The 26913-nt window shown below is 39.5% G+C and overlaps 1 protein-coding gene across 2 annotated transcripts in view; it reads left to right on the forward strand.

The window, feature by feature from the left end:
* The window catches only part of LOC142949521 (potassium voltage-gated channel subfamily KQT member 5-like), a 100881-nt gene that overhangs the window by 43536 nt on the left and 30432 nt on the right, over nt 1–26913 (forward strand). The gene's annotated exons all lie outside the window — the stretch shown is intronic.

The following is a 26913-nucleotide window of genomic DNA, read 5'->3' on the forward strand; positions in this document are numbered from 1 at the left end:
GGTCACTAGGTTTGTTAGAGAATAAGGCATAACTTTATAGCATTAGAATCAGTGGACTGAGTCGTGATTCTTCTGTAGAGAAATGATCTTGCTGATTCCATCATTGCAATTTCATTGCAATCTTCCACTTTGACTTTGAGGCGTTAATAATTTACACTTATCGAAGCCTCCAGAATGTAATGCTGGATTGAGAATATTTAAAATGACATTGAACCTCATTGTCAGTTGTAGATACACTGTTCAAAACATTTTTCCCTTTTAGCAGATTTCTCAGAGAAGAAACATAGAAATATTCCTGAAAGAAAGGAGGCGGAGACATTGTCTGCATCTCAGGAAATCACAGGAAAATTCCGTACGCATTTCATATGTCAGGCTCTTTCAATTAACCCGTGTGTGTGTGTTCATTGCTTCACTCAGCTCAGCCCCCTAGAGGTTCTAACTCTATGGTGGAGGGGAAATTTGGGCTTTGCTTTCCTATGTTGACCACAACGAGAAACTGTCAGCCAGTCAAACAGACAGACAACAGTTGGACTGGATGAAAGACAGGCAGGAAGAGAAATTGAGTGGATGACCAGATAAACAGTGATAACCTACAGACAGACAGACAGACAGGCCAGCAGACGACTAAACGGCGAAGTGGAAACACACTGGTGGTCTCAGCCAGTGCCGCCAAATGACCGTGTTACTCAGACGGAAAATAAGGAGGGGGAGGAAAAAGGAAAACATTGCCACAGTCGTCCACGAACTCTTGCACCCCCTCACTTTCTTGGCCTCTGTCTCAGTTACCCTCTCGTTTTACCTTCTCCTTTGGTTTTTCAGCTTCTTTCTACCTGTGAATTGAACCTCTTTTGTCTCACTTTCCTCTTGTCTTTTGCCACCTTCTCCGTATTGTGACCTGCATTCCCTTAATCTCCCCCTTGTACCACATATTCTCTCATCTCGCTCTTCTCTCTATTTTCTCTATTTTAGTCTGAGTTTTTTCCTCTTTTTCCCTCCCACCTGTCTGGACAGACGGGCAGGCAGGCAGATGCAGCTTCGAAGCTAGTGAGGCGTGATTGTGCGATAACGAGGCCCGGTGAACAGGAGTGGGAGAGCTGAGCTGGCCACAGCCACAGTCCATATATTCTTATAACTGACAACACCCAGGGCTGGGATGAAGCCTCACCACTTTGCTAGGTTATTTTTGGCCTCTGTAATGCCTTCTCATTAGCGGTCATATTAGAGTAGCTAATAGAATGTAGGAGCATGATGATGGACCTCAGACACGGTTTTTATTCTGCTGTCCTGACACTGTACGCACTTACCCGATCACCAGTGCGACCCTGCACCCCTGCATTGTGACAGCAGCTGTGATGTGGAAATACAACCAATAAGATTGCAGATGCATTTGTCAGCTATGCAGATAGGAAATATAGACATCGGAGCTGACTGACACAAAATGACCTTGCCCAACTGTAATTTTGAACTGAGGCAAAGCTATTATTTGTGTTCGATTGACGGTGGTGTGTGCTTGAATACTGTGGCAGTTTTGTGATTCTGCAGCCGGATATGTCAAGTGCTGATTTTTGAGTTGCCGTGCTGCGCCCAGCCTTCCCTCCACTGTGCCTGGCATGATGGCACACTTGTTTAGGTGGTAAATTGAATGATGTGCGTGTACTTGTGTGCACGTCTGTGTGTGTGCAGTCAGTTGGGTAGATCTTACTAACTAGATGTGGCCTTACACACATGCAGACACACACACACACACACACACACACACACACACCAATTCCCCGCCAAATGGAGTGGTTTGGATGACATGCAAATCACACCATAACTTCTCCCTTGTGGAAAAAGAGTGCTGCTCTTGCTGGCAGACACAAGCCCCACTCTCTTTCTCTCACACTCACGCTGGGACGGAAATTCTTCAACTTGCAGTCTGCCCTGCACACTTTGTGCTTGCAGCTCTGGCCTGCTCCCTTTTACTGCCTCTGGAAATACACTGAGACTCCCTCAGTGGCCCCAGTCGTCTGGCCAAAGCATCCTCTCTTCTTACACAGTAGCCGTTCTGTGAAATTTCACTTCCAATTTCTTTTTTTTTTTTCAGCCTGAGTTCAACTCCCGTCCGTTACAATATTGTTTGTTTAGCCTTTACAGTTTTTCGGGATTACTTGCACACTTACTCACTTGCGGCATTTAGCTCATTGTTGCAAAACTTTACACATGCCAAATACAACACATCACTTGGAGATAAACATTTCGTCTCTATAGAGACAGAGCGCAACGCATCACACTCTGAAAAGCTAACGAAACAACCGACGCAACAGTATGTAAGCAAGGGCTGAAACGCTAATAAAATGCCTCTAGCAAGCTAAAAACATTGGATTTCAGCAAAGTAAGCTGTTAGCAAGCTATGTAAACTGTGTGTAAGCAAGTTACTGTAGTTGGCTAAGGCACTTGCAAATAGGATACTGCATAGTTTGCTGATATCCACATTCCACTATAAAACAAGTAGCATACTGTCAAAATGCTTTAGGGTAACTAAGAGAAATGTAGTTACCCTAAAATTTATATTTGGATGAAATACTTCCTGCATACATAACGTTAGGCATTCTGAGTGTCAGGAACCCACAGTTTTTGGATTCTTCCTGCTGATGCCTGATATCTTTTTGCTTGCATCCTCAGGTTTTCGGTTCGGCAACTTATTAAAACTTAGTCATATTTTCTTTACCCTGTTGGTAGTGCATCCAATCACACAACTTAACATTTAAGCATTTTTCTTTTGTTTGCTAGCAGACGAAATTCACAAGGAGACACCTTCACACAATACAAAGTCATTGGAGAGCGATTCACTGTTTTCCGATCCTGTGTGGGCGGGACTTAATTGTGCTCTGCTTCTATTTTAAAATGAAACTCTGCAATCAAAACCTTAAAAAAAATGGCATTCTTACAATACAATGGTACACACTTCCACCATTTGAATTACTCTTACAAAGCAGTAAAAACATCACTGATGTGCGTTATGCAAAACACTGCAAAACACTACAAATTTGTATCCCTTTTTAAATTTTCAAATAGATTTCTTTACAGCACACATTTAAAAAAATGAGGCCTCGGAATAGATTCTTTTTTTTTTTTGCCATTGCAGGTTTTACAACAACAAAAACACAAGGAAAAGTAGAATTATAGTACAGTAACAGTTACTGTCAACTCACTAAAACAAAAATAATTTAAGTAAAATTCCAGTGCAATGGTAAACAAAAAAAATGGTATTTTAAGGGATGTTGGATGGTGCTGGATTACTGGATTCTGGCTGAATTACCTCATCCACGTCACAAGCAAAGTCAGCCCTGGTCCCCTTCTTTGTTCTTGTCCTCGGTGACCTTACATGAGGTTTATTTGTAATTCTAAGGTTTAGATTGATTGGTGTTAAATTAGTGCATAAGTGTTGTCATGTGTGTGTTGCCAAATTCAGGTACGTGTGTTTTCCCAAGATATGTAATTCTTGAACTTGTGTCTAACGTAAGAAACGGGGAGTAGTGTTTTGTAAGAAGTGTGTTGCAGAATTGCAGATTAAATGCAATGGCGTGCAGAAAGACACCCAGACAGAAACTCAGAGGTTCAGGAACACACCCTTGTTGAACACCTGGCAGGAAGTGGGTGGGTCTTGGTTGCCATAATGCTGTAGTCTAATGGCTCCTCTATGTGGAACCTGGTACTCCTGGTTACTGGGGCCCCACAGGGAAATTGGCCTCATTTCCTTGGCTCCTTCCTGTACCTTTCTTCTTCCATCATAGACATCAGGGTGTGATGCTATTTACAGTCCTGTCTGTAGCCGGAGTAGCCCGGAAACAGGGGAGTGTCCAGATTAATTTGCCACAAAATTGACTGAAAGTGAGTAATGAGGTCATTACTGGGCTGTCATTTATTTTGAATTTAGAACTGACTAATGATATTTCATCTTACTATACACCATGTGTGACCTTTTAATCCTGCAGTTTACCCAGCATCACGTCAGGGTCTCATTATTCTGTGCATGTAGTTGTATAAGCATTTTATGTCCTCTACATAGATTTAATTTGTTTGAAAAGCCAACGTTGATTCTAAAATAAAGATACTGGCTACCCAAAGTGCACTGACTGCACAGTTTGTGTCAAATCCAAGGAATCTCCCTATGTTCCCAAATCTGCTGCTGTTTTGGGTTTAATCCTTGGGCATTAAGGATCAGTGAGGAGTGCTAGTCGGCTAGTCCAAACACTGTGATTAGCCATCCACTAGCCCCACGCTAGCCACTGCTCCATATCTGTGCCATGATAGGATTTGCAGGCGGTGCCAGAGCCAGCGGGCACTCATAATGGGCAGACAGTGTTTGTTTTGTCTGTTCTGTGCTGCTGTACAAACATTCCAGTGTAACACTCTTGTCAGACTCTTTGAAGAGGACCTGCTCTGTATGTAGATACAAAACACAACAATTCTTAATTTCAGGCGATTATACACTAATGAAAACATAACTTTGTATATTATATTGCATTTCTGCCAATAATTCCCCCTTAATCCTACACACTGCTCCTTTAAGGCATCACAAAAATTGGAAACCAAGTTCAGTTTTTTATTTTGGCTAGCGAGTAGCAAAGGAACAAAAATGACCAATGATTTGATATGATCAGTATTTGGTCGTACTAGAGGCCAATACAGTAAAGGCTCACAGGAAGTTTCTTTCTTTTTAATTTGCAGCTGAGACTGCTTAGCTGTTTCTGAGAATATAATAATACTAGTTTAATACCAATACAACTGAATTTTACTTGCAGCCTCAATAATAAATGTAACTAAATTACAAAACACTTACATTTATAAATGCCAATTTTAAATTCAGGGCATGGTATCAAAGCATTCAGAATCAATTGAGCCCAGTTTCATTTCAATGTTCCCTGTGGAGGACTTTGGTTTAACTGGTTCTGGACTAAAATAAATTGTATTTCTTTTGTTAAGAAATGAACGGCTCACTTAGCTTGACCCATGCTCCATCATGGACAGCAATGATTTATAGGCTCACTATATTTTGTGCCTCATATGAACTCAGTATATTGCTTCAATATTGAGCACCACATGGTGTATTTATATGGCGGTCTGATGTGTTGGTCTGAATGTATGAATATCTCTGTGTTATTTTTTATAGGCGTGCACATTTAACCACCGCTCCGATTTTTGCATCTGGATTTGTATTTAAGTTCCCTCCTGTGACACAACGCTTCCCCCTTTTGGCACTGTATCAGTAATGTACTAAAATCAATAAGTCAAGGGATGAGAGGGGAACTTTATGACGCAAAGTTGCTGTATGAACTGATGAATGAACTAATGAACAAGGTGATTTATTAGCTCTACCCAGAGGTAATGACCGGCTATTTATATTTATAAGATTGGCTCAGCGTTCCAAGCTCAAATCAGCCACGTAAAGGAAAAACAATGGACACTTACACATAATGGGATCCAAATGCTTGGATTCGTCTTCCAATTGTGTTTTCCAACCTTGACCCAGGTCAACTGCTTTGGGCTCAGTGTGATGTCGGTGGTGACAAGAAAGTTCATCAGCTTTTTAGTATTAGTCCGATGAGTCTGTTGAAAGGGACTAGAAGAAAGGATTGCTTCTGTCTGCTTGATGAAATGACAAATTTCTCTTTTTCATGTATTTCAAAGTTGATCCTTTTATCTTTACAGTGCAGCAGGGGTGGTATGTTAGCGGGAGGGCCCTTAAAAACTGATGAAAAACCACCTCAAAGGATTGCAGATTAGAAAAGGGAATTTAATTGCCTTATTCAATCCTGCTCACCAATTTTCTTCAATAAATATGAAAACCAAATAAGCCACAATGTGGTACACATACTGTACATCATAGAGACTGAGTGTTTAAGAACTAAAACAAAGTCAAGGGTATTTGGGGGACAGATTGAAAAGGCATTTTTAAAATTATAGTTGTGTTTTTTTTGGGGGGGCGGGGGGTTTAAATGAGAGGATGCGGAAATTTCCATCAATAGATGGCTCTTGGTAATATGCAGAGGAATGAAGACTTTTCCATGTCGTATAAGCCTCTCATTTCTAACCACAAGGCACACTCAGCAAATCTCTTCTTTATGTCTATTTAATGTCAATAGGAAAAACAAAAGGAGGTTGTGGAGAATGGTAGCAGGAGGAAACATATGGCTAAATCTTCATTCTGCCAATCACAGCAACATGAAAAAAAACGTATACGAAAAAACGCAGACACCAGGCTGCAGCCTGATTTATTTTCCCTCCTTCATCTCAATTCCAGGAATTTTATGAATGGAAAATGTCAGGGAATAGGGTTTCCAAAGCCACCATGGCCTGCATCTCATGAGCTTACCATGCTGTTCTGGTGAGTTCATGCTGTCTGGAGCAGCGATGTGCAGGGACCGGACCTGACTTTTAACTGACAACCTTATTATCCATACCAATCTGAGGCTGAAAAATGATAAGTGTATTGGTTGATAGATTTTAGACTAATAATTCAAGGACTGGAAAATCCATGAGTGAAGTAAGAACTAATGAAAGAAGCTGAACAGCTCTTTTTTTCCCTTTTTTCCCACTGATTCTCCTTTAAACATCTGCTGGCTCTTGTGGTAAAGTTTAGTGTTATGCTTCTTCATTTAAGATAACATTTGAAGATAGAGCTTTTCACCCAAAGTGCCATTTGTTCTGTCTAAAACGATATGTTTCCTTTAACAAATGTGCAGTACACAGAGTGGAGTCTTTTCATTTCCTGATGAATGACAACAAGAATTGTCTTACAGCAGAAAGAAATTTGGCTAATCAGCCTGATCTGCTGTTATGCCAAATCTTTATTTCTAAATGGAAAGTATGCTGGTTCCTGTATCTTTTCTACACCAGTGTGCTGTTAGGGAGTGTGCAGCTTCTGTCTTTATATTATGATGACATTATGATAGACGTTCATTAAAAATGTAAAGCCCCTACTTTAAAAAAAAACTTCACTATCTCTCTATGGCACAGATACACTTTTCAAAAAGACACTTTTGTGTAATTTTGCAGAGACAATAACAGTTTAATGTTAGCAAGCATTTCAGCTGCTCCTGAATTATTATTTAACATGTTTCTCACAATCTGTCGCCCCCGGCCACACTGGTCGGTAGGCTCGAATGTGTGCACAAACAGACAGACAATAAAAGCTTTTACCACTTAGGACCCATTTTCATTTATCGTAATGTCTCCTTTTATATTCAATGCTGAGGTTTCCTAATATCTTTTTCCATTACAATCAATCTAACCATGCTAATATGTTTTTGCTTTTTTAAATGTTTAAGTTTTGCTACGTTCGTGCCTAGATTCCACACGTATAAAAGATGTTTGAAAGTGCTGCAAATCCCATTTAACCCAATTATTTTTCCAATAATATAGTAAAAGTTTGTTTGTCACTTTTTTAAAGTAAATATAGTGTGTGAAAGAGAGATCAAGACCTAGCTATAGTTATTTTGTAGTAGCTTTGTAACTTCGTTTGCATACTTTTTGCTCCCATTAAATCTGTCTCTGTTTGAGTGTGTGTGGGAAAGATAGAGGTAGATCGTAAGTATCAAATAACAAGCAACCAATCACAGACAAGTCAATCTGCTTGCTGTTTACACCGGCACTCGCATGCCCAGTGTACGTGAATGGTCACAGGATATGTGTTTTCAGGCGAGTTAGTATAGAGATGGTGATTATTTCTGAAAAAGTCTTACCTCGTGTTCCCTACCCTCCAACAAAATCTAGACAACTGCAACAAAAATATATTCATGGTTCAACAAACAATTTACTACTTCTATTTTGTGGATTATAATGCTCTTAGTTTTTGAAACATGCTGAATTCTGTAGGCTACAACCTGAGCCCCGTTTTTATAACTTATACTCATACTTTGGCTAAATAGCCCCATCAAAGTATGCTGAATTAGCTATAAGTGGTTTCTGTTTCCACGGTATCCTTGGATGTACAGACAATTGGATTACGGGATTTAAAGAGCCTTAATTGCCTCTATGAGCTGCATGTGTTAATAAGCATGACAAACCACAATAACTACCACTGCTGTGCTAGCTGCAGACAGCGCCAAGGGATAAGAAAAACCCTTGGAAATGAGCCAGAGAAAACTGAGAGAAAACTGAGGGAGAAAAGCCGAAAAAAGACGGAGACAGAGTAATGCTGAGAAAAGCAGAGGGAGTCCTGATACGTCAGATTGAGGAGGACTCATGAAGCAGAGGCAAAAAGAGGAGAGGAGATGTCTGTCTGCGCTCTTGGCTGGAGGCAATTTTTCATAGCGATTCATTTCCACAGCCTGCGGGTGTTTAGGGATTTCACCCTCTTGTCTCCGTTGTTTGTTTCGGGTCCATTTTGATGTCTCGCGTTGAGCCTTAGTGAATGCAAATGCGAGTGCGACCTGTCTGCCCATAGAGCAGATGGGATTGTTTAACACAGTGGTTTCCCCACGGATGCAGACCTCACACATATCGTTATCCTAAATCAACTTTTGAATACTTTTTTCCTCGAGTTCCTCTTCATGCAGCTTGTTGTGACAGTATGCTTTTGTGAGTGGATACATTTTAATGTGTTTGTGAGTTTATGTGCAAGTTTGTCTGTTTTTAGTGAAGGTTTATTTAATATTTTACAAAGTAGCCTACAGACGTAATTTATTCCCAAAGCATCTACGGTACTGATTCAGTCTGGCATCTTCCTTACAGTTACAGACACAATGCAATAACTCACATGAATGAAAACAATTTAAAAGCCCATTTCTCAAACTAACAGCAGATGGCACAGCAGTTTCCTTATTTCATTCTGTCAGTTCTTCTTCAAGATATATTCACAATGAATAAACATGAAAAGTGTAATAACAGTGAAATAATGTGTTTTGTTTGAAGCTCTGCTCGAGGATTGACTCCAGAGTTGGCATTGTCATTCCACCACTTTGCTCCAGAGTGAAAAATCTCACCGAATATTTGTGGGTTTCCCAGACAATGTGTTATTCTTGGTCCCATGATCCATGACTTTGGTGATGCGCCTAAATGCAGCCTCACAGAGCTGTGACCTTATTTATTATAGGTGCAATTATTAAACCTGAGAGGCAGCAATGCAGTCACTTTATACTGTGCGGTACTTTATTTTTGAATGTGGAATTTTTTTTTCACTATTAGTGCTTTCACAAAATATTACTACAATATCATCAATAATGTGGATATAATGACTGAGTGGGTAATGGTAAATGATAGAACGGTTAGAACAGAAAATGGCATTCCTTAATTGTAATACAGCCTTTAAAACAAGGTAAAGACTACTCTTTTGCCATATTACAATATCCAAAATCTAAGAGTATGTCAAGGCTCATATCACGGTATTGATATAATATAGAGATATTGGCCAGCCCTATTCAAAGTTCACACTACTGGGAAAGGCAGCAAGTGTGATCGAGGGCATGGCAACAGGCTTTTTGCTCCTCTTTGGAATGTGCCTGGCAATACTTTTGCCTTTAGACGTTGGACGACACCCCATACATACCAGTCTATTTAAAGCATAATGAACTTCATGGAGAGCATCATTATGGTACTTGATCATCAGACGACCATCGGCTTACAGCAACATCATAAAGTGCGCAGTCAACATTGTTTGTGCCGAAGTCATGAGCTGACAAGCGCTGTATCATTTCCTCTGTGTCAACGATCTCAATTTGTACTGGCACCGTTGCTAGTTTGACAAACAAAGAGATTCGACAGCGGCAAGTGAAGTCTTTGGCCATTGTATGGCCACATGGGGGTTAGGATGAGTTTGACAGCCAGCAATTTCTACAAAAGCCGCAAGCAAAAAGAGATCAGGCATCTTCCACTTCACCAAGAGATGATCAAGTGCAGTCTTTATTTTCTTTTATTTCCTGCCAGACTCGCAGACTCTTCTGTTGTCAGCTTTTAAATCATCGCTGACCTGAAAGTAAAGCAAAAACCTATTTTGGAATAAAGTTTGTATTTCTGAGTCTATGTGAGTGTCTCTTTGTTTTGGAAATCATACAATATTCTCATGACAATATAACTTATATACTCCGACACATTGGTGCAGAACAAACATGCAGATGTCACTATAATGTTTTTCCATCAACTGTTCAGCAGTCTTTTGTAACACTTCATCATGTTATGGTAGATCATGTACAATATGTTCAAGCCTTTAGATTAAAAAGTGTAAAACAGACAGAATCTCTTCAAAGCATAACTGCAGGTCCCAAACATGTTTTTATCAGTGTTAACCAGAACACTTTACCAAAGTGCCCGATTCTATCTGTCTGACCGCCATGTGTGTTCATATCCATTTGCTGATAACGTTTCTGAATCACAATTCACAAGTCTGTATAATAGAACATGCATCAATTTTATCATAAATGTATCTATAGTAGGGGTGTTAATAATTAAATGTTAACTGGCAATAAGAATTTTGACCAATTAAATCTATAAGTTCAACAGTTAAAATAAATATACCTATAAAAGGAAAATAGCTGGCCCTTCTAAGGTCAGCCCACTGAGCCTGACTGTGGCGACTTGCTGGGAAAGTGGCTGCATGTGTCCAATGCATGCAGCCACTTTGGCTTAACTCTCCTGGACTGAACTGGTTAACTGAAGACAAGGTTGCCTGGTTTGCGCATACACTCCTGCTGGTGTTAAACGATGGATTCAACTTGTTTGGGTGGCTTTTTACCACTTCAACCTCAGCACCGCTGCATGCAAGACACCGATCTTGTCCGTTAACGAGGGTTGGCTATCGGTCAGGAAAAAAGAAGAATCTACATTAGCATCCCTAATTTATATAGATATATATTATTTGGGAGATTATTATTTGAGCTATTATGGTTAGTTGTTATGTCTTTCTAGCCAAACAGCAACCACAGTGTTGACATAGCAGCTAGGACTCTGACTCCAATATGACGTCAAAAGCGCAAGATGGCAGGTATCCATTTCCTTTTTGGCCTCACTTTTGCATAATGGGAGAAAATGGAGACGCGTCGTCCATTCATATATACAGTCTGTGGTCTGATACAGTAGTTGAAAGTAATGCTGGCAACTTCTCACTCTCCAGCCTCGAGTGTGTTTTCAGCCCGGTAATTTGATAATGAGATTGTGAAGCAATGGCTTCCAGATGTAAACTCTCCTGCACTTGTACTGTAGTGTGAAGTAGCTGAGCTGCTACAGGCCCGAGCCAAGGAGCCACCAGTTGGATACAGGTGCTTTAACACCTGCTGTAGTAAAAGGTCAACGAAAAGAAAACAACAATCATGCTATAAAAATCCGATAGAAGGACAATAATGTGCAAATGTGTGTCAACTGGTATTGTTTGAAACAGACTCAAGTTAACAGCTGAACTGGGATAAAGATAAAAAAGTGATTTTTAACATGAATAATGCAACAGAGAATAACGTTGAACTCACGGCCAGCTAGATAGGATTTTATTTAAGGGATGAGGGTATTTATATAACTCTCCGTGCTGTTTGTTTCGGCACGCTGGTGTTGTGAAAATCTATATCCACCTTGAAATAACAGCATGTGGTTACATAAAGTCAAACTTGAATGCAGTGTGACATGGCATAATGTTTGCTTAAAGTTGCACCTACATTCACCCATAGACATACAGTACACACATATATGCACACAAACATGCAGTCCCAGGGCCTGACAGACAATCAGTGGGAGTAATTCAACATAATAAGCGGTCTTCAGACAAATCCAAATCTTTGCTGTTGTGATTCAGTGTTTCAAACTGCAGCAGGGAAACCCTCCGATAAGTCAAAGCACTGTAGGCCAATCCATTTGTTCTATCTGCTTTATTATTATTGGTGCCGGCTTTGCACGAACGCACAACTTTATTGCTCTCTGTTTGCTGAAAGCAATCGTTGCTAATTGTTTCATTCACAAACAGATTTTTCTTTTTTTTAACTCCGATACCTCTGAAAGTGAAATTGAAGAAAAGAAATCTGTATGTACTTTTTGTACCGGTTGCATTACTACCCATCCAGACATGGGAGGAAAAAGGCTTATTAGTTGTATTGTTCTTCTGCAAATATATCTATTAGTGAACATTGTTGTCAAATGTCTGCTTTGAGGGCTGTTTGGCTTTGAACCTGAGAGACTGTCTGAATGGATGTCTGATTTTTGATTTACGGTTAATGATGCAGGAGATGGAAACGAGAATGTCATTGTCGCAGGGACAAAGAGGCCATTCTGTATCACTGAATGTCATTTTCAAATATAGTAGTAAGCATTAAGCTAAGCAGCTTTGGTCATTGCACGATTTTTTTCACTGCCATTGTTGATTTCCTCTCTGTTGCTGCTCGAAATGTCTCTCTGCCGGGCTGCCGTCGACCAAACATTCATCTATACATTCATCTAGACTCTGCGTCCTCTTTGTACTTTTTACCTTCTTTGCTGTGATTAGGTTGATCACACTGACGACATTTCACTTCTATGGTTTTGTGGGACCAAGCACTTTGTTCAGCTTCAAGGATAATAAGAGACCAAACTGACCAGGCTCTGAGCTAAACAGAGACGGAGGTTGAAAAAGCCTCAAGAACAAAAGAAAAACAAATACGAAAGTCCTATTTTAAGACAAAGATTTTTAAATTGTCAGGAATGTAACACAGCAGGAAAGTGAAAGCACTGCTTTGTTAATAATATACTGGGTAAAACATATTGGTACTGTGAATATATCTTATTTTGATGCATACAATTGTACAATAGCAGGAATGTGGCACAACAAGTGAAAGTGCAATGAAAATAATTTGTCCCTAAAATCAATAAATAAAAATGATAAATAATCGTGATCCAATTATTGATCATAATAATCTTGTACATTAATTCTAATTTTTGGCTTTTAAAAATACTTCAGCTGAGAAGCTAACGTCTGCCAAAATGTGTTTGAAAAGGGTTAATTTGGTTGCATCAGCTGTGATCATTCATATCATTTTAGAGCACAAGATTTAGCTCCCTGCTCCCTGGTAAGTAACGGCTTTGCCAAAGATACCAAAGGTGTTCATAATGAGTTGTACAACCCATTTACATATATGAAACACCTTAGTATACAATATGCCTTGCACATACACTACCACTAACTATAACTTTTAAACTGTCCAGAGTTTGATCAACACCTTAATACAACATATGTAAACATAGTGTACTATATCTACAGTACTTCACACTGGAGCTCACACAAAGTTCCCAGCGATCTTGATCTATGCCTAACAACGTGTGTGTGTGTGTGTGTGTGTGTGTGTGTGTGTGTGTGTGTGTGTGTGTGTGCTAGAGGGAGAAAAGCTTTGCTTAGCTTTCGGGGTTTGCTTACTTCTCACTGACGTGAAACATCCAGCCAGAGTTCGCCCAATTATGGTGTGATTACTTAATTAGGTGAAGATGTGGAAAGTGAATTATGTGTGTATCTCATGCTACGCCTCTAATGGATGGAAAATACCTCCATCTCCGACCTCATCCTCCCCACACCCTTTAACCAGAAAACTTCTCATAATTTCCAACTTGTGCATTCTAAAGTGAATAGATTTAGCATCTCAGATTTATATCATCTTTCCATTTGGCTTCCTCGGGCTGTCTCCCATCATGGCCACGGCTTGAACCCGGTTGTAATTTACAGTGAGGTTGTTATCGTTACTGTAACATAAACAGCCATCCGGCTCCTGTATTTGTGTGTTTTATCTTCCTCACCCTGGGAATGCCCCTCATTTGAAACACAAGCGTGGCTATTGAAAACCAATCTTACACCAGAGAATGTCTTGCTGTGTCTTTCCTGTCAATGCCTTTTTTATTTGCTAATTGATTTCTGTTTTGGATCTCTGATTCCTGTGTTATGCCACGGTGGCTTGAAGTTCAAATTACCTTCAACAGAAAAGTCAGAAGTTTTTCCAGAAAACAGTGAGCAAGATTATATTGCACCTCAATTATTGTTTTCACAAAAACTGAGCAGCTCTCTCAGTCGCACGCATTGGTCTGAAGCGTACCCACTCTGTAAAAACAGCGTAACAAATCCCTTTAGCAGAGACACTGAGGACCCGCCAAAGAATGTGCTGTTCACCACTCTGCAACTGAACAGGAAGTGTACTGCTTTTCCACAGGACTCCGCAGAAAATTGTTTTCCCATGACTGGTGGCATGCAATCAGGTGCATGTGTTTTCTTGGTCGTAATATCTGCTGTCAGTCGAGCCAGAGAGCTCAATAGAGCAGCGTCGGGGATGAGTTAGACTCCCATCAATCATTTGTCATCCTGGTAGAAAGATGCTGAAAACCGCGTTACGTGTTGTTGTTGTAACCAAATTAGCAGAGCAAATAGTCCTCTTTAACAATGTCTGCCCTCCCCCTTTGTGCAGCGATGATGCTGGAGGTTAGTGGAGGCGGGAAGGTATGCATCAGACACTGAGAATACACTGTCATCACTTCACTGCAGCCTCACTCCTCTTTGTTTTCTCTGGCTATTCATCTTTTTCAGACGTTGTTTGTTGTAATTGCTTTTATTCACATCTGCATTCATCTTTATGAACCAAGAGCAAAGGGATGAACCAGGGGCTGGGTCTCCTCATCATTTTGCGACATAATAATGTAAAACCCGAGCCTGATATTATAGCTCGGCGCTGAATATGATTTAGAAAGCCATTGTGTAGATGTCTTTCTTCTTCTGCAGTGAATTATAATGAAAGAGCCTACGCATACAATTTACAAGGACCCACCCAATGTAATGAAATGATGAGAGAACTATAGTACAGTATATAGAAAACACTCCCAAGTCCCTCGTTGGGAGCTTTGTTCAGTAATTGTGTTTTATCATGAAGCTAAATAGAAAGAGAGAAATAAATGTTCACAGTGACGCAAGTGGAAATGTGCTGATTTGTAGTTTCCAACCACCCCCTTAATAGACACCGCATGTCTGTGATACAAGTGTTTGGATGACTGTGCACGTGTAGATCTTGCTTGTTGTAGGAAGTGGTGTAAATCATCATGAGGAAACAAAAGGTAGCTGATTGTGCTATTGTTGACAAAATGACAAATGTGAGGCAAAAGTTGAAGTTGGAGGTTGTGTTTTTCTTCAGCTGCACTTTATGTACTGATGTTTCTTGTGTACCGACACCATCGGTCCATTTGCACAGCCGGCAAATATGTTCTAAATTTGTTTATATATCAACCTGTCAACATAGCAACGCTGTTTTTCGACTATGTTTGTGTGTATTTATAATACAAAACCTTGTGGATAACTTAAGATTCACATGTTTTTAATGTACTCTGTAAAAACGGATCAAACCTTCTCACACACACACACACACACACAGTCCTTTAATTGACAGCAGAAGTTGAATTCTTTGGCAATTGTGTTATTTTGTCAGGTAGTCGAGTAAAATAAGTGTAATGAAAATATATACATCGCAGTACAAAATTACAGTCGCAGAGAGTTCAACAAAATAAGCTCTGCAGCCTCACAGGCTGTAGCTGTAGACTCTTGCTCATGTTTTTATGCACACCAGCAGCATCTTGATGTGCATCATTGCGTGTTGAGGCACATCACTGCCAATGTCCAATTTGCCAGCATCAAAGCACATCAACCTTTCAAGAAAAGCAGCAATTTTATTACCTTCGTTCTCTAAATCGAAAGTCTGCACAAGATAGTGTGTTTGTGATACGGCCGTCAAGTGACGGGCACCTAAGGACATGACTCTTCAGTGATGTGAAATGTTTGTGTTGCACTTGAGTAACAGAGAAAGTGAATAATCTGTGATTGTTGCTCTTTTTTTTAATTCAACCTTGGAATCCTTTTAATTCCTTTTACTTTCTTTCCAAAACAGAAGTTTGACATATTCTTGTATATTTATTAACTTAAACAAACTTTTTTTTAGCCACAGATGCTCCAGCAAAAAGCCCGCCCAGCATCTATTTTAGAATAGAAATAAAAAAAGATGAGATTGTAAATACCATACATGTAAATGGTTGTTTCTATTGAACTGCCTACACGCTGGGGTCTGCAGACATGCCTGGAAGTGGTGGCAGTTTTTTTTCCGTGTTTCACACGAACTGGTTTAGGGATCATACATGCCTGCTTCTGTGAGTCTATGTTCAGAATATCTTATGTGACACTATCGCCACAATCTCAGATGAGATTATAACTGGTTGATGTGACGCTGGAGCGATGGTTTTGTTCTCATTCACTCACATGGAGGAAAACACACTGAGTCCAGATTATGTGAATAGTTTTAATTCAAAATGTGGTAAAAGTAACAAAAAGTTGAAACTATTTCCAGACACGTTGATCCTTTGCTGGAAAAAATCTAAGAAGGAATCTGCTTGAATTCATGTCAAAAGAATCTCTGGTTTATTGCAGCTGCCATTAGACGCTGACACTCAATCATTGTCCTTGTTTGATCAGATATCTGCTGTTGATATGTTATTTTATCAATGTTGGGGTTATGGCTTCTCTGTAAAGACATTATTGCTCCCTTGCAGGTCATTTGTCATGTCATCCAGAGGTCATTTATCACAGCATCATCATTTCTAATGATTGTACTCCCTGTCTACCACTGAAGAACTGAATGGAATTTGAGTGGTAGTATTTCTCTGAAACGGGTTTTAACGGCTGAAATATGTGTTCCATCCCTGGGCAGGTTATGAGACATTCTATCATCAGACATGTGCAAGACTAATCTGTCTCTTGACAGAAATGTTTTGCACTCCAACAAAGAGAAAGATTATTCTTTTAATGTATAGCCAGAATGTCAGAGGTGGGTTTAGGTCCGATAAACCAATAAATAAAAGCCCAGCGTTTGATTTAGAAATGGAGAAAACACTTTCCACCCTTCTGTGCCTTTTTTACTCCATCATCTCTCTCTATCATGATCATTATTCATCCATTTTAACCCTACTTTCAACTCCTGCTTTTCTGAAAGCTGTTTTGTCTGCAACCCCATCGGCACCCCTGAACCTTTTTTTTTTTGCATGTTTTGATTTATTGCTCAAGGTTTTCTGCTCCACTGGGAAACACTGGTGTGTTTGGCCTTGTGAATGAATCTTGAGTTTTTCACAGACAATCCCAGCTTGCCTTCAAGCTGTTTTTTCCCTCTCCTTACTGACATGTTTATGCTCAAAAACTGTACATACTGTACTAATGGTATTTAATGCCATTATGCTTATATGTAGATGCATTGAATTGATATGCACTGTAGTGTGTTCTTTTTGAAAAGCAGAGATTCACCGATTGGTGTAAACTGTCAAAAATTCTATGTGTGTGTGTCTGTGACATCACTGGCTGTGCAGCTGTGTGTCATGTTGTGGCGACACACGTGTGTAAATGTGACCGGCAAAAAAAATCGGATAACATGACCGGCTATGACCGGCCGGTCAGTTTCATATTTCCGATGCCGACACACGTGTGACACCACTGTGATTTTGATCGGTAGCAGATCAACCAGTGCATCTCTAGTAAAAAGCCCAAAAAGGTATATGAATAAGAGGGGATGTATGTTTTTGAAATGGACTAATTAGAGTTAAGCACCTTTGCTTACATCCTTTTCTGCACAGGAAGTTATGCGTTTTATGTTGTTAGAAGCAGGAATCTATAAAGAACTATGTAATTTCTGCATGAGCAGTGGATGGCACTACCAAAAGAAAAAAGTATTATGTTCAATGCAGTGGCTGTTAAAAACATCCAGATGCTTAAGTTGGCACCATTTTCGAGAACCGCTCATCCAAGCAACTTCGAAAATTGAAGGATAGACATACAGAGAGACAGATACTCCTTCCAATATTTGTGCATGGCAACTATGAGGTTAGAGAAGATCATAGTTTCAGTTTAAAAAAAGTTTATTTATTTTTTACAATTGCGATTGTTTTAAGTTCATTGAAGTAATGCTTGCGAGAGAGATTTTTTGTGGCAAACCAAATTGATTATATTCAAATGCCACCGGAGGAAAATAAGCAAAAAAGAGGAGCTGAAGATTAAAAAGTAAAGCTTGATTGAAAAGCTGTTGTCACAACGTGTATCTGTATAGGATTAATAATTCAGCTCTAGAACAGCAAGCAGCTCAGCCTATTTTAATGTTTTCAGCCATCAGCCCCGTCCTTCGTTATCACCCAATTTGAGACTGCATGGAGATGGATGCTAGACATCAGCTCATCGACTGGCCCACTCTTGCATTGTTGATTAATGGGGTCCTTGCTATTTTGAGGTCACAGGGGTTTGCCTGAGCGGATATCACAGTGAATGAATTTGCTCCACAGCACTTGGCTCTGCTGTTCTTCTCCTTATTCAAATTAAAGTAATGTGTGTGGTGGTTCACCCTCCTGAGCGGGTCCTGACTCTTTTTTAAAGAGTGGTTTTTGATCTAGTTTAAGCACAGGGTCAATTTGTCTTTCCTATCGCCTTCATTTTAGCGCTACACAGTTCTGCTGAAACTCTTGATCTAAACTCTGCTGACCTTTTAAGATTCTTGTTTTCCGCTGCAGCCGAGCTAAATGACTTGAAGCCTCTAACTTTGTTTTTTCTCCCTTTGCTGATTCATCTTCCACACATACAGTAGGTGTATTTATCTATGAATTTGACCTTTGGGTAGGTGGCTGTGCACACCACAGGGGAGCGTGGGTGTGGTAGTTCCAGGGGCTTTTGGCCTGAGCGCCATCTGGGCAGGTGATACCTATATGTTTTACATAAAGGCATGAGTTTTCTAAACTCTGTGGGGTTAGTCCAGGACACCGCTTCACTCCTCTTCCATGTGCGCCTCTTATTATGGTGTGACAATGTGTGTCTCTGCCACGCCTCGACCTCGGTGAGTCTATGTCTGGGTGCCTCATTATCCCATCACCTGGCACCATTTATACTTGTTTGTCTAGAGTGAGAGTGGAGATAGAAGTGGAGCCGTAAGGTCCAAGTATTGACCCGTCACTGAAAGTAGACAATTTTCTTCGATGTTGATCGATGGACAGAGTCGCTGAGAAGTGGGACTCTACTTTACTAAACACATGAGACTGTACGAGAAAGTCGCTGTGGACACTTTCAACTATGGAAAAGGATCAATAAGCTTGCAAATGACACAGATCAATTCCTGAGAATGATTACTCTGGATAATATCCTCTCCCATATCAGGGATAATGGGATCAGTGTGTGTGAGATACTCAAATTAAAGTCGTGAGGAATCTGAGGATGAATCATTCTGCCTGTCGTGTCCTAAAGGGCCCTTTTATCTTGCTGTCACATTAGTCTTTATTGGAGACAGGTTTTCTTGATTGTAATTCTTCTGTAGCTGAGTAATGAGAGACCAGCATTTATCAAAAAGCCCTTACTGATACACAGTGAGACAGTACATTACAGTCATTTAGCAGACGCTTTTATCCACAGTAACAACATTCAACATCGGTTTTCAAGAGAACTACTAGTCACCAGAAGTCATAAGTGCATCTCCTTTCTTCAAACAAGCATCTAAGAGCATAAACCAGAGCCAAAGCACAGTGCAGAAACAAACGAATGCAGAAACAAACGAATGCAATAAGTGCCACAAACTAATACGAATACAATAAGTGCTAAGTAAGTGCTAAGTGGAAGGCTCAGGGTAGGCCTTCTTGAAGAGGTGGGTGTTCAGCCTGCGCCGAAAGATGGGCAGCCAACAGTAGCTCGGTTTCCATCCAAATGTATCGCAAAAATGAACCAAATTTTGTGAAAATCTGCAAAAGATGATGCGAAAGAAAGCTTGTTTCGATCCACTACCGTTATGCGGCTATTAGGAGTTGGTTCATCGAGATAAGAAATAGGTGGCGCCAATTATCCAATCAAAATAAATTATTTTAGCATAGAAGAAGACACAAGAAGATGATTTAATTAAAAGAGCTTCAGTCAGACCTCAAAAGGTGAAAAACAATGTAGAAAACTCCTGTTTCATGTAATGATGTAAGGAGGGACAGATCTCTGTTGAGCAATGAGGAAACTTCAGTGGACGTTAAGGGCCATGTTTCATGTACGTCAACATTTATTTGCTAATTCTGTTTACATTGCACTTTGTTGCATTTTGCTTTTATATATAAACCGACTTTTAAACCTCGGTAAAGCATACAAAACTTTTTTTTGGCAATATTTCAAGATATTTTTTGAATTATGGATGTTTCCACTTAAGTTTTTTCAAGCTCAAATTGAAAATATGCATACAAATAGGTGGATGGACACTCACCTAATAAGACAAAGTGACAACACCACCGACACTCTGTGACACACAGCAACCACTGGAGGCTCTCTCTCTACATGAGTGCTGTGACAAGATAATTACATCAGTTTCAGCATGTTGCCAAACACTGTTCCAAGATGCTATTATCTCTGTTTCAGTCCAGCACATGACTGTACATCAATATTCACAGTGGTTTGGAGTTGCCAAGTGACCAGATGGGTATCTGTCTGGTAGGAGGGGGTCTGTGACTCTGAAATGTGTTCTGGTTAGACCCCAGATGTGGAAGTGTGTCTGTGCAAAAACAAGTGGCTCTTTGAAGTGGGTGTAAACAACCTCACATCACATGTTAGTTTTAAAGACAGAAGTTCAAACTGTCAAAATTACAGTAAAGTGATCAAACTCATTCAGTTTGTCAAATGAGGAGCTATTTTGATAATTGATTGTTAAGCCATCTATTAAGCAAAAATGCAAAAGGTTCTAGCTTCTCAAATAGACTTTATTACTTTTTTCAGTTTTTTTATTTTTGAAGATGTCACCTCGGGCTCTGGAAACTTGTAAGGCATCTTTACATTTCATGGACTGAACAATTAATAGAAAAAATATGAAAATGATCATTAATAACAAACTGTTAAAAAATATTGCAATTTACTACTTTATTTGTGATCTACTGTAATTTAAACTCAAAGTATATCATTTCTGCCGCTAGGGGCCACTCAGTAGCACGGGATCATGAACGTTTTTCATTGTTAAACAACCACCATTGCTGATGAAAATCTATCGGACGTGATTAAGGCAGAAATCATGTTCATGGACGAGGTAATATATTATGTAATGTGTTTGTTCTTGAGGACTGAAGGTAATGAAATTAAAAGGAGGCTCCATAGTCTTATTGTAATCTTAGTGGCTGGCATGAGCCACTTGTCATAATAGCACATCGTAGTAAGCTGGATAGATATTAAAATATAAATATTAACATATAAATGTGACATTGTATGATTTACTTTTTGATGTATCATCTAGTGTTTCCCCAGAAGTTAGAGCAACTAGAGGGGCTAAACGGGATATGACTCCATTGAGAGGCGACCAAAAGAAACACACCTTTCCCTTGAATAAAATCATAGATTTCTCTGAATTTGAACATTGTTGGAATCATTTGGGATATTGAGTACACAACTTAACACAATATATAACGTGGGTCTATTCGTTTTCAGACATTTTAATGCGGAAATGTTACATATTATACCTTTTAAATAAGATGCACTTATCAAGCGTAATCAGAAATGTTTCGTGTCATGAACCGTGAAAAGCCACACAATCAGGGTCTGGCTCATTTGCATCAAGTAAGAATTGTTCAGTTCCTCCCCTTCACTTTCCATTACAAGTCCCCCTACAGCTCTGCTGATGGAGTTTTAATTTGCACAGCCTCTTTATGTGCCTCGACATGAGAAAACAGGACATATTAAACTGGAGTGAAGCTGCTTTACGGGTTTGCAGACTTGTGGTTTTATCCAGATGTATTTCCCTCCTTTTCTACGAAGCGTGTTAAAGGCCCTTAACTTCTCATTATACACTTGTGTATAGATAGCTGTGCACTGTGGGTGGTCTCTGTGGCTGTATTACTCATAGGGCCTTCACATTCTGTTTTTGTAAGAGAACATCAATCCACAGCAGAGGAGTTTGTGCCGTGTCCTTACACAGGCTCCTCTTGTTTTATTCTTGTGTTTCTTTTTTGTGAGTTGATCTGTGATATCACTGCCTAGCTGTGTAACTAACTCTATCTCCAGTGCTGCTGTGAGGGGGAAACATTACAAGATGATGGACCCTGTCCATCTGCTTTTTGCACTAATTATCTTTTTTGGGGCTCAGTAGAAAATGAAGTGAGATGACGGAGTAATTGGTTTTATAATATAACACCAACCAGGACAATATTCAGGTAATTATTCAGATATCAAAGTTGTAGCAAAATAAACACCACAGAGCTTTCCTCTGTAGTTGAAACTAAATGTCTACAGTTGCAATATATTTCTAGATACTAGATGCTAAAAGAGAACAAATTGTCCCTGTGTGTATCTCCCAGGGACATCAGGACATGATGTGATCGGTGATATTTAAACTGTTTAAACTTGCTGTTTGAAAGCAAGCTCCGCTGGGCATTTTTGTCTTAACCTAAAGTACCGCTTTAAGATAGTTATTATCTTGTCAGTAAGAGCACAAATACAAATGTTACACTTCTTAAAACACAGACTGTATTTATACTGCAAACTGAATCGTAAAACTTCTGAAAAATACCAAATAATGAAAATGAACTAGTGATTGTGTATTTTCTGCCTCTTTAAGTCCAGATGCCTCTTGTTATAGTATTGATGAAGACCTGAACATCAGCCCTTGCTGCCTTCTCTGTACAAAGCCAAGCTTCATATATTGGGGACATTAAGTTGAATAAAATAAATAAATGAAGGGGATCCACGCCTGAAGCCAGCAGAATGTGCACCACTTGAACCTAGCATCAAAAGTATGATGAGGAGGAGGATGTAAGGGTACAAAAGATGCTGACAGGTGCATCTAGCAGCAGGCTGAGGCAGGAAAAAACTGTCTGCATAATGTACTCGCATTTAACATGACATTTCATCAGACCACATTAGCGCCCTGTCATTCATTGCAATCATGTTAATGTCATAATAAAAATGTTGGTATCACTCATTGCTCTCATTGCACTCATTGCTCATAAAATATAAATTTAAAGTGTCAACGAAATGTTATGTGACATTATTTTTGTAATATTTAAAAGCAGAACAGCGAAGTGACGCTGGGGCGAGAGTTGTCTACACTTACATAATGAAAGTAAACTGCTGACGCAAGCTTCCAGCTGTCATCTCAAACTCTTGCGAGAAATTCGCAGTCTCATCAAACCTAATGTTTGGTAAAAGTCATACATCAGTACTGTTTAATATGTGCTCTGTAACATTACTTAAATCATATAGTGCTTTAAAAATGACATCCAGGGATCCCCTGATTTAAAGTATGTGTGAACAGAGTATGTGTGCTGCAACGTGCAGAAACGGGCGCTAACATTAGGCTAGCTGTTTCCTGGAAAGTAGATACCTCCACTACCTGCTCAACACCAAAGAGCAGAAAGTGAGTTAGCGACTAGCTGGTGAACACAGTCGAGCATTTAGCACCTAAAGAGCCAGATATTTCCCCCAAATTTGAGTCCAAAAACAGAACTAAGTCAAAGAAAACGCGAGCTACATTTGTCAGATGGCCAAAAACAACACTACACCAAATAAAGGATAAAGTTGCTGATTAACTGCTGGTTTTGTTAATAAGCAACTGTTGGTTAATAAGTATGACAGCAGGTTTAACAGCAAAACTCAACTGTGAAATATGTACATTGACTCTGTTTAGGTTGAATTTGCTATGAGCACAGTTTTTGCTTGCTACAAGAGCTTCTAATCTTCATTCTAAAGTAAGCTTATATTTTGCAATGTTAAGCTATCCTGGGAAGGCTCTCAATTCTGCTATGTGGATGCACAGTGCACCAATAGATCCGACACTGCTTGCATTATTTCCACTGTGCTGTTTGTTGCCTGTCTTATCGAAATGGTGATATTCTTTTAAACACTGTGTGCACAGCAGAAAGCTCCACACGCCAACAAACAAACCCACAGGACTCTTCCTAAACACCTCATTGTATCAATAGTAAGATGTGAAAATCCCTGCTCCCAGTCCCTCTTTGAGCCAACTTTGCAAGTTCATTTGCACTTGTCTAATCTCCCGAACACATTCTGCTCATTCTGCTCTCTCTTTCAATCCCTCTTGCAGACTGAGATGCATAACATCAGCGCAATAGGGAAGGAGAAACACAATACCCCCCCCCCCCACCCAACAGCTTGACAAAATACAAAGTGCATTCCTGGCTTCATCCTTTCAAAGAGCCAGGTGCATTATAGCTTTACAGTCACACTCATTTCTCCAGCTCACCATCAGCACTGTGACCTTATAACGCGCAGTGGCTGATGCACAAAAAATATGCACATACATGCCGTCTCACAGATTTAGTGTGTTTGTCCTGAACGTGTGTGACTGTGTTACATATAATGTAATAGCAGTATTTTAACAAGTGATAACAATCTAACAGTGTTTGACCCGTCTCTTAAATCCAGTCCTCCACCATGTAAGCCTCTAAAATGTGCTGAGTACACTGAGAGGGCCTGTCGCCGTTTGAAGAGACCAACACTTTGTCAGGCCGAATGTAAAGAATGCTTTGAGAGATGAAATGCATGTCTGACTGTGGAGGAATGTCACTGCATGACCTCACAGGAAAGGTCATCATTTCTCTGGGTCACAGTCATCAAAAGGGAGGCAGACAGACTAATGTCGGATGTTATGTTGACGTTTTTATGGATGATGTTTTAATCTTTGGACCTAGTGATAACGTCTGATGACCATGTTGCTTAATTGTAAAGAGAAAACATGTTATCTTCTAGATAATTTGAGCTATTTAGTATTTTTAAGATAATTAACATTATTTGAAAGCATGCAAGTACACTGACCCCCTCACCAGGCGTTGATCTCTGACCTGTACATAATGAATTGATCTAAGACAAACTCTGTGTTCCTCACATGCTCATTTTACTACTTTTTAATTACAGCCATGCTAGTTGCACTGTGGGGCTGTGATTTGTGCTAAATGCCAAAGTCAGCATTACAGAATGCTAATAATATGCAATTATAATGTTTATACCATGTTCACCATCTTAGCATTTGCTAAATATTGCTAAATAGCAATACACCCAAAGGCTGATGGGAATGTCAGTTTTGATGGCATTTGGTCATAAAACCAATTTGGACAAATCGTGATTTTGAACTGATGGTGTTAAATGAAACATAAAAGGATCTCCAAAGTGATTACAATTTATCCTGAGGGTGGCTTCAAAGTTTGTAGCAAATGTCGTGGTATTCCAATAGTTTTTGAGACATTTATTTTAAAACCACAAATGTCAACTTCAGCATTCGAAAAAAGATCATTGGATTTATAACATTGCACATGAAATCTCTTTGGGTTTTGAACTGTAGATCGGACATCACCCAGGGGATCTTTTGAGGCACTATTCACTATATTTTTTAATATTTTGATAAACAGTCAATAAGTCAAACCATTAAAGGGGTTGTCCAGTAATGTAGTATTGCACCTAAATAAAATTGGTAGAGTTGTAATGTTGCAGCACAGGCCAAGATTTCCTGATTAGACAACAATTCCCATAATTCAACTATTTATTAGTTTGACCATCCCTAGTTTGTGCCTAGTAAATGCCCTTTCAAACACATGCTGTAGTTTCTAATAATGGCTTTCTGTTATACATCTCCAAAGCCAAAAGATAACCCTGGCAACATCAACAGTCAGAAATCTCCGTCTTGGCCTACAGAGACAGGAAAAGGGGAGTAAAAATGGATGGCATGCAGGAAAGGACTGCAGGTTGGATTGGAACATGCGCCACTGCTAAGGACTACATTACATTACATTACATTACAGTCATTTAGCAGACGCTTTTATCCAAAGCAACTTACAATAAGTGTATTCAACATCGGTTTTCGAGAGAACTACTAGTCACCAGAAGTCATACTAATTCTACAAGATGACTAAATATCTTGTAAACACGTTTTGTAATAGTTTTTGATTTGTTTAAAATCTGCTCTCAATATTATCTCTCTCATTGTCATTGCTTCGATTCCTTTTGTAAAACAAAACACCAAAGTATGGTATACATTGTTTACTAATTAGTCATTTTCAAGTGCCTTCATTATTTCAAGTGTTGTTTGTAAAATAAAATGTGGTTTGAAACCAAGGCACAGCTCAGTTTAACTGGAAAATATACCTATTAGCTAAAAAGACATAACTCAAATGAAATACCACGAAGGAGTACTGTGAAACCAATACTTAATGATGAATCAACAACCAGCAGAGAATTTGGTTTCAGGACCATGGACAGCATCAGTCTGCAGGTCATGTAAGTTAGATCTTCCTCTGTAACAACCTGACATAATAAACCCAATCAGAGATGATTTTGCAGCATTATTAATCTATTAGTGCTCTGCGACCCAATTAACACTCAACCGCACTCGACTGAGTTATGTTTCCTTACATGTTACACTCTTTCTGTTGGTTTAGAGGCTGGGTATACCTTTCTCAGACATGGGGCGGATTTAGAAACTAGAAACAACTTTAAATATTCTATTACGAAATAGTAATCATAAATAGCTGCTATTTGTAACTCTGTTCCACTTCTCGACACCCGTCTGGCCCTGCCTCTGTACACAGAGTTGTCATATATTTTTTTATCCACCAATCAAATTTGAAATGATGCTGTGTGAGGACGTTAGTCTTACAACTACAACCCATTTTCCAAACAAAAAGATGTAATTCATTTAAATATTGTTTTTATTTCTTAAAAGCCTAACCAGGGACAAGATCTGCAAATTATCTACGACTAGAAGTGCTACATACATTGCATCAATGGCACTTTATTTAAATGTAACAATGCCTACGTGCATTGTTCCTGTCAAATAAGTGAATTAGATTATGCAAATCAGAGCGGCACTAACCCCCTCGTTCAGTGGATCTGTTTAAAAGTGAGTGGAGGAGGGTGGAGGATGCATTTTGAAGAGGTAATTGGATGAGTAGGTGGAAGGACAGATGTCTCCATGTTGCTAT

The sequence above is a fragment of the Anarhichas minor genome, unplaced genomic scaffold (assembly GCF_050575085.1).
Source record: "Anarhichas minor isolate MPS153535 unplaced genomic scaffold, ASM5057508v1 ptg000014l, whole genome shotgun sequence".
Taxonomy (NCBI): Eukaryota; Metazoa; Chordata; class Actinopteri; order Perciformes; family Anarhichadidae; genus Anarhichas; species Anarhichas minor.